Source organism: Mytilus edulis, chromosome 2 (genome assembly GCF_963676685.1).
Source record: "Mytilus edulis chromosome 2, xbMytEdul2.2, whole genome shotgun sequence".
NCBI lineage: Eukaryota > Metazoa > Mollusca > Bivalvia > Mytilida > Mytilidae > Mytilus > Mytilus edulis.
The window spans coordinates 78,983,874-78,997,336 of NC_092345.1; the positions used below are offsets into that span (position 1 = coordinate 78,983,874).

At 32.2% G+C, this 13,463-nt stretch overlaps 8 non-coding genes across 8 annotated transcripts; all 8 read right to left on the minus strand.

Annotated features, from left to right (window-relative positions):
* Window positions 1-644: 644 nt before the first annotated feature.
* On the minus strand, window positions 645-740 carry LOC139513917 (small nucleolar RNA SNORD14). Its single transcript, XR_011662552.1, has one exon. It is a non-coding gene; the product is annotated as a small nucleolar RNA SNORD14 (small nucleolar RNA).
* A 773-nt stretch (window positions 741-1,513) lies between these two features.
* LOC139513935 (small nucleolar RNA SNORD14) lies at window positions 1,514-1,609 on the minus strand. The gene has a single exon (XR_011662570.1). It is a non-coding gene; the product is annotated as a small nucleolar RNA SNORD14 (small nucleolar RNA).
* A 674-nt stretch (window positions 1,610-2,283) lies between these two features.
* LOC139513927 (small nucleolar RNA SNORD47) lies at window positions 2,284-2,358 on the minus strand. The gene has a single exon (XR_011662562.1). It is a non-coding gene; the product is annotated as a small nucleolar RNA SNORD47 (small nucleolar RNA).
* Window positions 2,359-5,154: 2,796 nt separating this feature from the next.
* On the minus strand, window positions 5,155-5,230 carry LOC139513930 (small nucleolar RNA snR60/Z15/Z230/Z193/J17). The gene has a single exon (XR_011662565.1). It is a non-coding gene; the product is annotated as a small nucleolar RNA snR60/Z15/Z230/Z193/J17 (small nucleolar RNA).
* Window positions 5,231-11,459: 6,229 nt separating this feature from the next.
* Window positions 11,460-11,556, minus strand: LOC139513928 (small nucleolar RNA SNORD14). The gene has a single exon (XR_011662563.1). It is a non-coding gene; the product is annotated as a small nucleolar RNA SNORD14 (small nucleolar RNA).
* A 447-nt stretch (window positions 11,557-12,003) lies between these two features.
* On the minus strand, window positions 12,004-12,100 carry LOC139513934 (small nucleolar RNA SNORD14). The gene has a single exon (XR_011662569.1). It is a non-coding gene; the product is annotated as a small nucleolar RNA SNORD14 (small nucleolar RNA).
* Window positions 12,101-12,420: 320 nt separating this feature from the next.
* Window positions 12,421-12,495, minus strand: LOC139513929 (small nucleolar RNA SNORD47). The gene has a single exon (XR_011662564.1). It is a non-coding gene; the product is annotated as a small nucleolar RNA SNORD47 (small nucleolar RNA).
* An 853-nt stretch (window positions 12,496-13,348) lies between these two features.
* On the minus strand, window positions 13,349-13,423 carry LOC139513926 (small nucleolar RNA SNORD47). Its single transcript, XR_011662561.1, has one exon. It is a non-coding gene; the product is annotated as a small nucleolar RNA SNORD47 (small nucleolar RNA).
* Window positions 13,424-13,463: the final 40 nt, after the last annotated feature.

Below are 13,463 nucleotides of genomic sequence, written 5' to 3' on the forward strand. Positions count from 1 at the left end.
ATTGCAGTGGCGGATCCAGAACTTTTCCCAAAGGTGGGGGTGCAGCTGACTGACCTAAGGGGGGCCCCGCTCCAGTCATGCTTCAATGATTCCCTATATAATCAACCAAATTTTCCCACGAAAAAGGGGGGGATGAAAGTTTTATACAAATATCAAATTTCACAGCTACAATGCATTTCTTTTCAAGAAGAAAAATACTGTTTTCCTTTGTCAGCTATCCGCAGCTATCTCTTCATCAACTTCAGTGAGAGAGTTCAAGCTGATCATCATTCAAAGGATTCCAATATAAAAATCAAGATGATGTGAATTGTCAATGTGATAACTACAACCCATGACCAAATGAAGTAGAATCTAACTACAAGTCACTATACACATGTTTGGTATGAAAAATCAATAATACATGTACTTGCTATAATATTTCCAAGTCTTTGTTGTCCTGTTATTTCAGTTAGCTGAACTGAACCCATCATTACAAAAAATTGCAAGACATTTATGAACAAACATTCTCAATTCTATCTGCAATAAATTACCCCTAGAATAAACGTCAAAACTAAACATATTATTTTCCTACTGACTAACACCATCTATTTTAAGGATATATGGGCAAAAGACATTGTTAAGACATTTTATTTTCAGTATCAATTTTACTCAGACATCCAAGGAAGGTCAAAAGCCATCTTTGAGTTCAAGAACTCTCTGGTGGAAACCGCGAATGAATGGAAAATTCTTCATCATCGTAAAATTGATCTCATACATGTCAGGCCAAATAAAAATATATGTGTGGTTCCAGTAACCCTACCGTCCGAACATTTTCAGCTTGAAAATAGCCTACCCTAAAGATTTTATTGTCATTTTTCATTAAGCACTGTTAAAGTCAGAATGTTGCTCCCATAGACTCAATGTAAAAAAAAACCTTAAAAGTAAAAAAAATTCACTACCTACCTACCCTAACTTTTTTTCAGATGTAACTGGAACCACACATACTTTTTTATTTGGCCTCAGCAACAATTGCCAAAACCATGTACCCAGTCATCATCGACAAATGCTTAGCATTTCTATCATTTAAATGTGATCCAGATGGACTTCAACATTTAACCAACAACTGTCAAAGGATTCCGCTTAGCAAACTTTTTGAACAAGAAAATCTAGATATCAAAATTCAATGAAGCTGTATGTATTATAGTTAACCAAACCTGCATACTTATCATTACTCTTAAATTGTTTATTTTCAGTTTTGATTAAAATGCATGGCCATTATGTGGCAGATACACTTAGTATTATTCAAACAGGAAGTTGACAAGCAATGAATCAAAAAATACATCACAGACAGCTCCAATTAGTTGCCTTTGGGAAATGGCACAGAAAATATCAAACATTTGTTTCTATATCATTCATCTATTTTAGGCTGAAAAGAAAGTTAAAATATTTGCAATCTCGTCAGCCAATCTCATAGAATGAGGTAATAAGCTTTCATCATTTTAAGACATTGTTGGACATTTTATTTGTATCAATTTTACTCAGACATCCAAGGAAGGTCAAAAGCCATCTTCGAGTTCAAGAACTCTCTGGTGGAAACCGCGAATGAATGGAAAATTCTTCATCATCGAAAATTGATATTAAAATGTAAAGTTAAACCAACCTGACATGTCTCATCAAGTTGTAATCTTGTCCCAAAATAAAATTATAAATTAACAAAACAATATCTTGAAAAGGTTCTACCTGAAGTAAATTGAAAGTAACAAATTATCTCATTTCAAAGGAAAGAAAATAGAAACCATATTTGGAAAAGTTGGAAAGAAGCTATCATATAAAACCTGAAGTAGCAAATAATCTTTATTTCAGGCATAAGAGACCAGATATTTAAGTCATTGCAATAGGAAAACTTTTTACACAAGTGACTGTTAAACAGTTTCAATTGTTTTAGGTTGAGTATAGTTGACCTGTTATAAATAATATCAGAATCCGGCCTCATCTTATGTTCACAATGAAGAATGAAAATTAGGTCAAGACCAAAAGTGAAAAGAACACCTTCCCATCAATCACCCTTTGTTCAAATTGTTGAACGTGACAAAATAAATGGCATCAGTAAAAGCAATGAATTTATTGAGGCTCGGGCAGGAATATTTATCATAAAAATATTCATTCCAAATTAACAAAGGCTTTTTCCTTCTTCCAAGAAAGTTTTAATTACACATGCAATAGATAGGTCCATTACTTTACTTGTATAGTTATACGATTTGGGAGTCTACTTAGCATTAACACATCAAATGATAAATTGTATAGAACATCAGATAAAATATACGGGCTTGGATTATAATCACTTTAGTTCATTTGGCAGAATGTTAATCATCATTTGTTCTCTATATTGTAATGGTTTTCAGATCCTAAGACTCATTTCACAAAAAAATCTTACGAGAAACACTTACAAGTCAAATATTTCAGTAAAACTTGCAATCAAAAAGTTGTGGAAAGAGCACACTAGTCTTTACTATGCCATTGCAGGAGTTCTAATGAAAAAGGACCAAAGGAGTTGTACTTTTATCTTCTGCCAAACATACAAATTCTTCACTCCCATCTTTCTTCCTCCTAAAAAAATCCCACGACCTACATTAGTTTAGACAAAACAATTGAACTACCTCTACAAAAAATAAATATTATCAGGTAAGATTAAATAGGACTATTGTCATAAACGTTTATATTGGATGGAAAGTAATTAGAGCATACAATAACAGAGAATATCAGATTAAATATACGGGCTTGGGTTATAATCATATCATTCATTTGGCAGAATGTAATCATCATTTATTCTCTGTAGAATAAATATACATAAAGGTATAAAAATATAAAAGTAAGTTTAAAAGATCTTGTGTGACTTTTGAGGTAAGAAAAATAGAAGAAGGAAATTTAAACAAGAATGTGTCCATTGTACACAGATGCCCCATCCACACTATCATTTTCTATGTTTAGTGGCTGTACATGTGAAAAGGAGGTAAAAACTCGAGGATTAAGGCCCGGTTTTGGCCCAAGAAAATAAAATGTTTGATAACTTTTTCAAATTGGCACATAATGTTTAGAAATGCATAGGGTCAAGAAATATCATTGAAAAACATTGAGATTTTTATGTGAGGACGTCACAATTATATGTACTGTTTTCACAAAAACGATGAAAAATACAGAATTTATGCAGTTTTCTATCTTTATTTCTGTTGTGGAAACATCGTGTGCAGCCAAGAAACAACAAAATAATTTAACAGAACTTGAGAAGCTTTATAATAACTATTTACAAAATCTCACCACATAAAAAAGTTGTTTCTTGGGTGCTCAGATACTTTTTCAATCTAAAATATACTTAAAAAATTTGATGAAAAACAAGAAAATCACAATATTTTACAAGTTATGCAAATTAAGTCCTGATTTGTTGCCATGGTAACTTGTTCAATGTCCAAAATTGTTTTGTTTTTCTGAATACTGTACAGTAATTAAAAAATATGTATGATAACTTTTAAATTTGCAGCAATTTTTGGGCCAAATAGGGGCCTTATTGTCCCTACTCCTTTGACCGTCATAAGCGAGAGGTTTAGCACTATAAAACCAGGTTCAATCCACCATTTTCTACATACATTTAAAAATGCCTGTACCAAGTCAGGAATATGAGTATTCAATTCGTTTGATGTGTTTTGTCATTTGATTAGGAACTTAAATTGAATTTTCATCGGAGTTCAGTATTTTTGTGATTTAACTTATTTTTTTAGCATTAAAATTCGAAAGATCACATAGGGAACATGTGTACTAAGTTTCAGGTTGATAGGACTTCCACTTAATCAAAAACAACCTAACCAAAACCTTTAACCTGAAGTTGGACAGATGGACAAACAGACCAGAAAACATAATGCCCATAAAAAACTTGACTTATCCAACTAAATATCAAAGGGATCATGCTCTACCAGCTTTTCTGTTTTGTAAACACATGTCAATTCTTCCTGCTTCCTAAAATATTCCAGTGATCTTAAATAACAGTTCCCTTTGTAATGCTTATTAACAAGGATTATCTTAACAACCATGTTCTCTTAGATCATACAAGATTACAAGCTGAGGAGTCAGAACAGGATATCAGAAAAGTGAATCTACATGGATAATTAAGAGAGATTCCCATTTCACTTGAAGTTCATCATCATATATCTCAATTCAATTCTTATTTCATGACAATTTTGAAATGCATTACTGATAAAATAATGCTTGCTCTTTTCATTTTTTTTTGGAAATTTTTCATAGGACTTTCCAATTTTAAGAGTGACAAGCCGACTTTACAGCAACATTGAACATTTACTGTAACTATTTTTTCTGTTAAGCATCTACTTTTGACATCATGAAACATGTTTAAAATGCATTTACTTTCTAGTTGCTACAAGGAAGAAATAAGACTGCAAACAAATTGTCAACAATCTACTGTTTTGAATGGGCACTGCTGTCTGTCTCTATTTCACTAAAAAATGAATGTAAATTAGTAAATATATGCATTATAGGGACAGAAGAATTGGGTCTGACACAACATAGCATTAGAATACTAAATGTCCATATGTAATAATGTCAAATCATATGTTAAACATCTATGAGTATGAATCAATAAAGAGATCTGTCAGACCTGTACACAATAATTATTAGCAGTAATCAGATTAAGTCAGAATCATCTCCCGTTGGCGATTGACCCAGATCCTCATCTGACCACAACAGAACGTTGTGACCAGCAAGTCACTGAGAATTTCCTCAGGGTCAAATGACACGCATGATTTCATCATTTTACTTGTTCTGTACAAGGAGTCAAACATGTCCAATTCCATTATATGCACTCAAATCAGTTAACCAAATTTATTTACAGATGTCTTACATTTTCATCCATTAAAACTAAAAACAAAACGCTAAGTTTTGAGAAATATTTTATATAGACTTGTATGGTGTTGATGAATCTTAGCTGACCAGGAGCATTTGAACATTATTTCACAGACAAAAGTTTCCATAAACTAGGTAAAAGTTTGAAGATGTATTCAGTTGATGAATATCATGTCAAATTTCCTTAAAACAAAGACTTCAAATCAAAATAGCTAATGTAGGAAAAATCACACATCTTTTAATGTTTAACGATTATAATTAAAAACTTTGCTGTATCAGTTAGGGGCGAAAATTTGTCTTTCACTGAAAATCAGTTGAACTATGAAATCATCATTTACAGCACAGAATGATTTGATTTTAGTGATCTGTTGTCTTGTGTCTCAGAAATTAATATCGATGGAATTTCTTTTAACCACAAATTTTCATTGCTATGGAAAGGAAAAGGAAAATCCTTCCAGTTCATCAACCCTTCCTGCCATTTTTAAGCAAGAAACAAGATAATCCATGTACAAAATTTGAAATGTTTTATACTAATGTGACAGTCTCCGGTAAATGCATATGCCAACATTAAACAATTCTTAGACAACAGCAAAATGAAAATTTGGAAGTGGTTGAAGCACACCATCACAGACTCAACATTTTTTACTGATCAATTAGGGTTTTTTGATATTCTTTTTAATAAAAAAATGTTTTTCACATAAACCTAGTTAGCTGAAGATGGCAAAAAAAACAAAAAAACAATGGACTTGTTATTTCAAAACCACACAATTTATTTCTACAAATGAACCTCACATTGATAATAGCCGTCTCAGACGGGGGCATTTGCTATCGATCACAGAACATCAGCTCTTGCATTCATCACTAACAGCTATTTTCACTATTTATACTGGCCTTGTTCATCAATTCACGAATCCGTCCTAATTTTAACTTGCTGTCAATCATAGATATCAACTTCTGAATTCATCATCAACAATGAATTAAGATGGAGTAAAGTGCAAGAAAACAAGAGGCCCTCAAGAGCCTGAATCACTCCCCTGCAATTTGTGCTTAATAACATTGTAACTTGCTTACAGGAACGTTGCAGATCTGGGCACAAAAACTTGTCAAAAATTAATACAATTTCTATGTTCTGCAATTTCAGTGGTGAAGTTAAATTTTAGGGTTTATTTTTTCAACAGTGAGGCTTAAATTAAAATATTGTTTGTTTGCCCTTTACCGACTGACCCTATCAATTTGTTCCGCCTGAAAATCTTTTATTTGTATTTACCAGCAAGATTTTATTTTATTTTATTTTTCGTTCCTACCAAAAATCTTATATTTGTATTTCCCGCTCAAAACTTTTTTTACCGGAATCCTCGGGTTTTATCTTTACGTATAAGGTCCAGTCCATTTGGTATCACCTGAGCGTTTGACATGAACACTTGCATCTGAAGTTTCAAAGCATTTTTTTTAAATCGATGTTGAACGCTTTCTGAAATCATGATATGAAGTACATTTCTCTGTACCTTTAAACTTAAAGAGCAGGGTTCATTTACAAAAAAGTTCGTTTGATACAAAAGTATTAACGTGTGTACAAACTAATTTGTAAACGGATGTTGTATTCTATGTAGGGATGGCCTTTTGTGATCCGCATATCAGAATGATTATGTTTACGATGCCGCTATATTATTTATATCTGACATGAACCAAAAGTGACAAAACCCTGTAATGTGGAGAATATCTGGCAGTAAAATCGCCAAGTTTTCCATACAGATCATTTATAAATGTGATGCAAAATACGTGACAATTGAGTTTTAAGTCTTATAGCAATTTTATTGGAAACAAAGGCACACACGAAATTTGTAACACTCTAGGGACTTTTTCTACTAGTAATATATGTCTGCCCGGACATTATCGTACCAGTACAAAGTTATCTCTTATATATTTTTTTTTTCAACACTAATAGTCCCAGCAGAAAACTTATTTGCAAAAACAAAACGGACAAAAAAATGACATTATGCAGATTTTGTATCTATAAAATAAAATATTTTACCTACCTGCCTACCCATGACAAATAATATAACGAGCCAAGTTATTTTTTTGGGGAAAAAAATAAAATATTTTACCTACCTACCTACCCTGTTTCAAAACATAGGGTCGGAAAAGGGCAAACAAACAATATTTTAATTTAGGCCTGATCAGCAGTGAAATGAGATTTTAACTTGATATTCCATGATCTTTGAAGTATTTAAATACAAAACATTTAGTTCTAAGCATGTAAATGATCAGTATTTCATTGTTGGGTCAGATCAAAGTTCCTTTTACTTCAATAATAAATTCAGGACTCAAAAGTCAATTTAACCAACAAGATCAGTTTTGGTCTAAGACAAATAGGTTGTCAAATAAAGAATTTTCACCTTCACAATAAATCATTCCTACTTCATCAATCTTGTTTTAAAACATTTGAAGTCATTTATGAACAAACCTATCTATTAACTGTTTAATGAAATAGGACCTCTTTTATATAAAAGAAATAATTAAAAATAAAGAGAGAACTTTATTCGTCATGTAAATATATTTCAGTTATAAATAAAATCAAGGTTAATTTTGCCATAGTAGTGCAGACTTGCCATGAAATTCACGCTGCAGTCAGAATTCAGATTGTAATCATTTTATGATCATATGTCCCTATCTGAATTTGAATCATCATTCCAGCAGGAGTAAAGTTAAGAAAGCAGAGTTAAAGAAAAACATCCAACACAAGCGATTCTGTTGCATGTATCCATTCATATTGGATGCATTAGAAACTTTGTAGAATTTAGTACATACCATGTTCAGTGAATCCACTCAGTTTTAACTGGCATAGCATCTTGTATGGTTTTGACAATTTTTCTGTAAAAAAGGAACTCTATAAGTAAGATTCAGAAGTACAATGTAGAAATGTAGATGCATTGTAGAAAACAAAAATTAACCCAGAAAGGGTATGAATTTATTTTTGACATTCAGAACAAGCAGTAGAATCATCAATTTCATAGCCCAATGCTCGAAAGTTTCATCCTTATGTCATCAAAATTGTTTACACCTGACAAATATCAAAAGAATATCTACAATAAGTGGATCCAGGGGAAAAGGGGCCTATTGTGGGGAAAATTTGGTCTGACTTTACAGGGAATCGCTGAAGCATAACTGGAGCCCTAGCTAATGTGACAATTGGGAAAAAGCCATTTGTAAAGGAACGTAACTAACAGTTATAGTGGCACAACCAAATTTCAAACTTGATCAGTGTTTTCTGGTAATTAGCATGGAGTACAAGTTACCCCGACTTTTGGTGGGTCTAACTAAAGTTAGGGAGCAGAAACCTACTTCAAGTCCTACGGACAAGGGTTAAAATGAATGCCCCCGCCCCTTCCACTACAGCAGAGACATAAAAAGAAAAATATATATACTTTTCAAGTACTGCAACAATGGTCTCTGCAGATTAAGACCATGGACCTTCATTTCTTAATTTTACAACTGGTCAACAGATAAACAAACGACCATCTAGGCTCTAGCTACAAATGTAACTTGAATGCCAGAAGTATGTGATAATTCTGACAGCTTTCCATATCTACAAATAGTTTACGGGCTACTGTACATATTGCATAGGAGTTCAGGTAAGACAACTGAAGATTTTAAATACCTTTTATACAATGAAGAAATGCTTTGGTTAAATTTTAATCTGAACATAATGAATTACATTTTTTGTAAGTATTTACAAATATTTGAAACCATCACAACAAGTATATATGACTTACAAAAAAAGATGAGATAAACATGAAAGTTAAGAATGTCACTTCAGACTAACATATGGCATCAGATACAACAGTGAGCTAAGATGAGGTGAGTAAGCCCCACTCACGGATATATAAGAAGGATCTATTGAAAACATCATTAGTGACATGGTTTGTGAATTGAATAGGAAATCTTTAACCACTTAAGTTGCACAACAATTGCTCAAGGTATATGGCATATGTTACATGTATGCATACAGAAATATTGAATTTTTTTTTCAATATAAGCGTGAAATAAAGTCTTTAAATACATAATTCATGACAATTGCAAACTTGTAAATTACTTTTTGGAAAAAAATATGGATTAGTCATGCACCTATTTCCTGGCCTGATGATATACACAACCTGTATAGATACAATTGCACTAAATATTTAGGGAAAAAAAACGGGTTCTTAATAATAAATTTGAATAGAAAAAATTCTTTATCATGTCTTTGAAACATATTGGTTCATGGTCCCAGTTGCTTCTTTTTTCAAAATGATTTATTTTAACAAAGTTATCTACAAGTAGACTGTTAATGCTTAGTTTTCTCTTTATGTATCATTGTTTTCTGTCTACTGTGCCATTTGTGCATATGTAGTTATTATTGTAAAATGCGTAATTTATGTCATATCTGGTCCGGTTCCGATCAGTAGTTTACACTAAAATATTAAATGGCCGCCGAAAGCAATGAAAAATACGAAAATAAACAATGTTTGACAAGAGATTTGGAATGAATATGGCGTTTTTAATGCATTAAATGGATGAAACATACACAAGCCAATTTTGATAACTTGTTAAAGAAAGTACAAAACTTATTTAGCCCAAAATCAAAATTTTCACTCTCGATTTACAAAAAGTAATAGGAAGTGAAAGAAAGTAATACTAATATATTAAAAGTCGTAAAAAGATAAGACTCGACCTCATTTTTAAAGAGAAAAATTGTTTGTTTCTTTGAAATTTCATTTAGCAAACATATATTTCGATTTTTTATGATTTTCTGATTACGTTTTCTCCTTGTCGAAATTTGCCGATTGCAAACCACGTGGTATTAATGTCAAAGTGACAGCTTGGGGGTATTCATATCCAAACAGTTATTGCCCTGAGGGCAATTTACACCTATTTATCCACTCTAAATTGCCTCTATTGTCCGACTTGAAGGGATTACAATTAAAAGTGATATATTTTTTTATGATCATAAGTGGTAATTAGATGAAAGTTCAAAATTTAGTAACGAGAAAAATAACATACTGAAAATAATTATAGTGTCACAGGAAGAAATATAGCGTCGCGGTACCACGACGCTAAAACGGCCTGGGGGAGAACACTGGTTAAATTAGTGTATTGGAACCTTGAAGCCGAAACATAACAAGCCACTCCACAACCAATCAAGTTTAAAAGAATACTTCACTACATCATTTAAGAGTGCAATTATTGATACAAGTACTTTTTGTAAGGAAGGAACCAATGCTGCAATTGGTTTTTGGATACACAGATGAAAGTAAATCAAGACAAGAGTAAAATGCACAACATGATGTGCATACAGCACCAGTAATTCAAAAAGTATAGGAGAGTTTCTTTAATTAAAAGCACCTACACATTGCACAAATGAAAATTCAAACACAACAGGCAAATCAGTTTCTAATTAATTCTAATTGGTGATGACATCTTTTCAAGCTCCTGGGTGTTGATCCCAGACTAAATATTATTGAGCGTCCAACAAGCTTGATAAATAATTTTTGTTTTCACCAATAGACTTTATTAGTCAACTATATTCTAGACCTGAGGTTGTTTTGATGTATCAAATTTCTTAGCTATTACTTTTCAAGAGGAAGAAAAAATAATGTGTTCCTTTGTCAGCTATCCGCAGCTATCTCATCATCAACTTCAGTGAGAGAGTTCAAGCTGATCATCATTCAAAGGATTCCAATATAAAAATTAAGATGATGTATAATTGTCAATGCGACAACTATAACCAAAGACCAAATGAAGTAGAATCTAACTAGTCACTATACAGCCTTGGAAGGTTGTCTTAATTAGTTGAGATGTTCAGAATCCAGTGGCAAATATTTCATGCATGTTCTGGATGAAAACAAATGAACAATACAAAGGGCAGGTCATGTAAGGGAGACCGTTCAGGATGAGATGAATGTTTTGGAAATTTATACCCCCCCCTGGAATTAGGGGTATTTTGGATATGGTCAGAAATAGTTGTTGAATCAGATTTAACCACCCATCATACTGACTAATTGTGAACATGAACATCCTATTCAGTGGAACAGATGAAATAAACTCTTAATTTCAGTCAATTTAAAACTTTTTCTTTGTCAGCTATCCGCAGCTATCTCTTCATCAACTTCAGTGAGAGAGTTCAAAGCTGATCATCATTCAAAGAAAAATTAATTAAATTTTCAGTCAATCTTGTAAAAGGGTGCATCAAAGAAACTTCATATGCAATTAATATCCAAAATATAGCATACCTTATCTAACGATATTGTTATTCAAAATATTTGCAACTAAACATATGGTCAGTATGAAAAATTAATAATACAGGACTTGCTACAAAGTCTTTAATGTCCTTAAATTTCAGTTAGCAGAACCTTGCCTATCATTACAAAAAATATATTGCAAGACATTTATGAACAACCATTCTCAATTCTATCTGCAATAAATTACCCCTGGAATTAAGGTCACAACTAAACATTATGTTCCTACTGACCAACACCATCTATTTAAAGCATATATGGGCAAAAGACATTGTTAAGACTTTATTTGCATCAATTTTACTCAGACATCCAAGGAAGGTCAAAAGCCATCTTCGAGTTCCAAGAACTCTCTGGTGGAAACCGCGAATGAATGGAAAATTCTTCATCATCGCAAAATTGATCTCAAATCTAGTCATTTCAATTCAACATGTCAGATACAAGTGCCAAATATTGGAATATACCCAAAACCTTGTACCTTTACCAACTCTGCAAGCTTACCGTTACTCTTTTTTAATTGTTTATTTTCAGTTTCGGTTAAAATACATGGCCATTATGTGGAAGGATACATCAGTATTGTTCAAACAGAAAATTGATAAGCAATGAATCTTAAAAAAACATCAGACAGCTCCAATTGGTTGCCTTTGGGAAATAACACAGCAAATATCAAACATTTGTTTCTTTATAAAAAAAATTTTTAGGAGATAATTTATGTCGGCTATCTAATTTAAGCTGAAAAGAAAGTTAAATCTGACATTTGCAATCTTGTCAGCCAATCTCATTAAATTCCGCAATAAGCTATCATCATTTTAAGACATTGATGGACATTTTTTCTGTATTAATTTTACTCAGACATCCAAGGAAGGTCAAATAGCCATCTTCGAGTTCAAGAACTCTCTGGTGGAAACCGCGAATGAATGGAAAAGTCTTCATCATCGTAAAATTGATATCAAAGTGTTTAGTTCCATCAACTTGACATGTCAACTACTGGAGTTGTAATCTTGTCCCCATTTATTTGTTGTTGTAAATTAATAAGACAAATCTTGAAAAAAAATTCAAACTGGCAAATAAACTCCCCTCATTTCCAAGGAACGAAAATGGAAACCATTTTTGGAAAAGGTGTAAAGAAACTATGCTATTAAACCCGTAGTAGCAAATTATCTTCATTTCACGCAGGCGACCAGATTATTTCAAGTCTATTTATAAAGATGATTTGGAGTCTACATGTATTCAGCATTAACACATCAAAATAATGGTATAGAACATCAGATAAAATATACGGGCTTGGATTATAATCACTTTAGTTCATTTGGCAGAATGTTAATCATCATTTGTTCTATGTCAAATATATAGAATGGGATCCTGCAACTTGTTTCACTTTCTAACCTTTATACTGTTAACTTTTTATTTTAAACAAGACCATTTTTCTCTCAAAATTCCAAGTGATAACTATATCCTGTTTTCAACAAGATTAATGTTTTATTCAGAAATTTCTGCATTAGGCCTAAAAAAAAAAAGATCTGTGTTTCCGGTAACATCATTTTGAAAAATAGGGTCGGTAGGTCGGCATTCTTTTTTTTTTTTTTTTTTTTTTTTTTTTGACATCGTAAATGAAATCCGGAAAATTATGTTTTTTCCAAGTCCGGATCCGTAATTAGTTTCAAAAACCGGAAGTGTGCCATTTGCAATGTTTTTGAAGCACCTGCTGTGCAAATTATTTGGATTTTAACCTATTTGGAATACCTTTTGACATTAATAAAATGTTTTACTGGCTTTCTATGCAAGAGGAAGCAAGAGAGAAAAAATATTATGTCATCTATCAGAAGCCTGTGTCAAAAACAGGGTCGGTTGATAATTTTTTTTTTTTTTTTTTTTTTGGAAGATCCAATAAAAAAGTTAGGGTCGGGGCTAAAAAACAGGGTCGGTCGGGTTACCGGAAACACGGATCTTTTTTTTCTCTGCCTTATTAAAATTGCTGAACCGTGACAATTGAACAAAATCCATCCAATAAAATTTTACTTTTTAAGGAAATGCTCCACACAAATAATACTTTTCAAAAGGGAATTTTAATTTCTCAATTATTGATTAGATAGCAACAGTTTCATAGATCTTTGTTCTATTTGCAGTCAATGGTAGTGAGAAATCTACAAGAATCTTTCAAGCAAATATCAATCTATTCAATTACAGAGAACATCAGATAAAATATACGGGCTTGGGTTATAATCACTTTAGTTCATTTGGCAGAATGTTAATCATCATTTGTTCTCTGTAGAATATATTGTAATGGTTATCAGATCCTCGAGA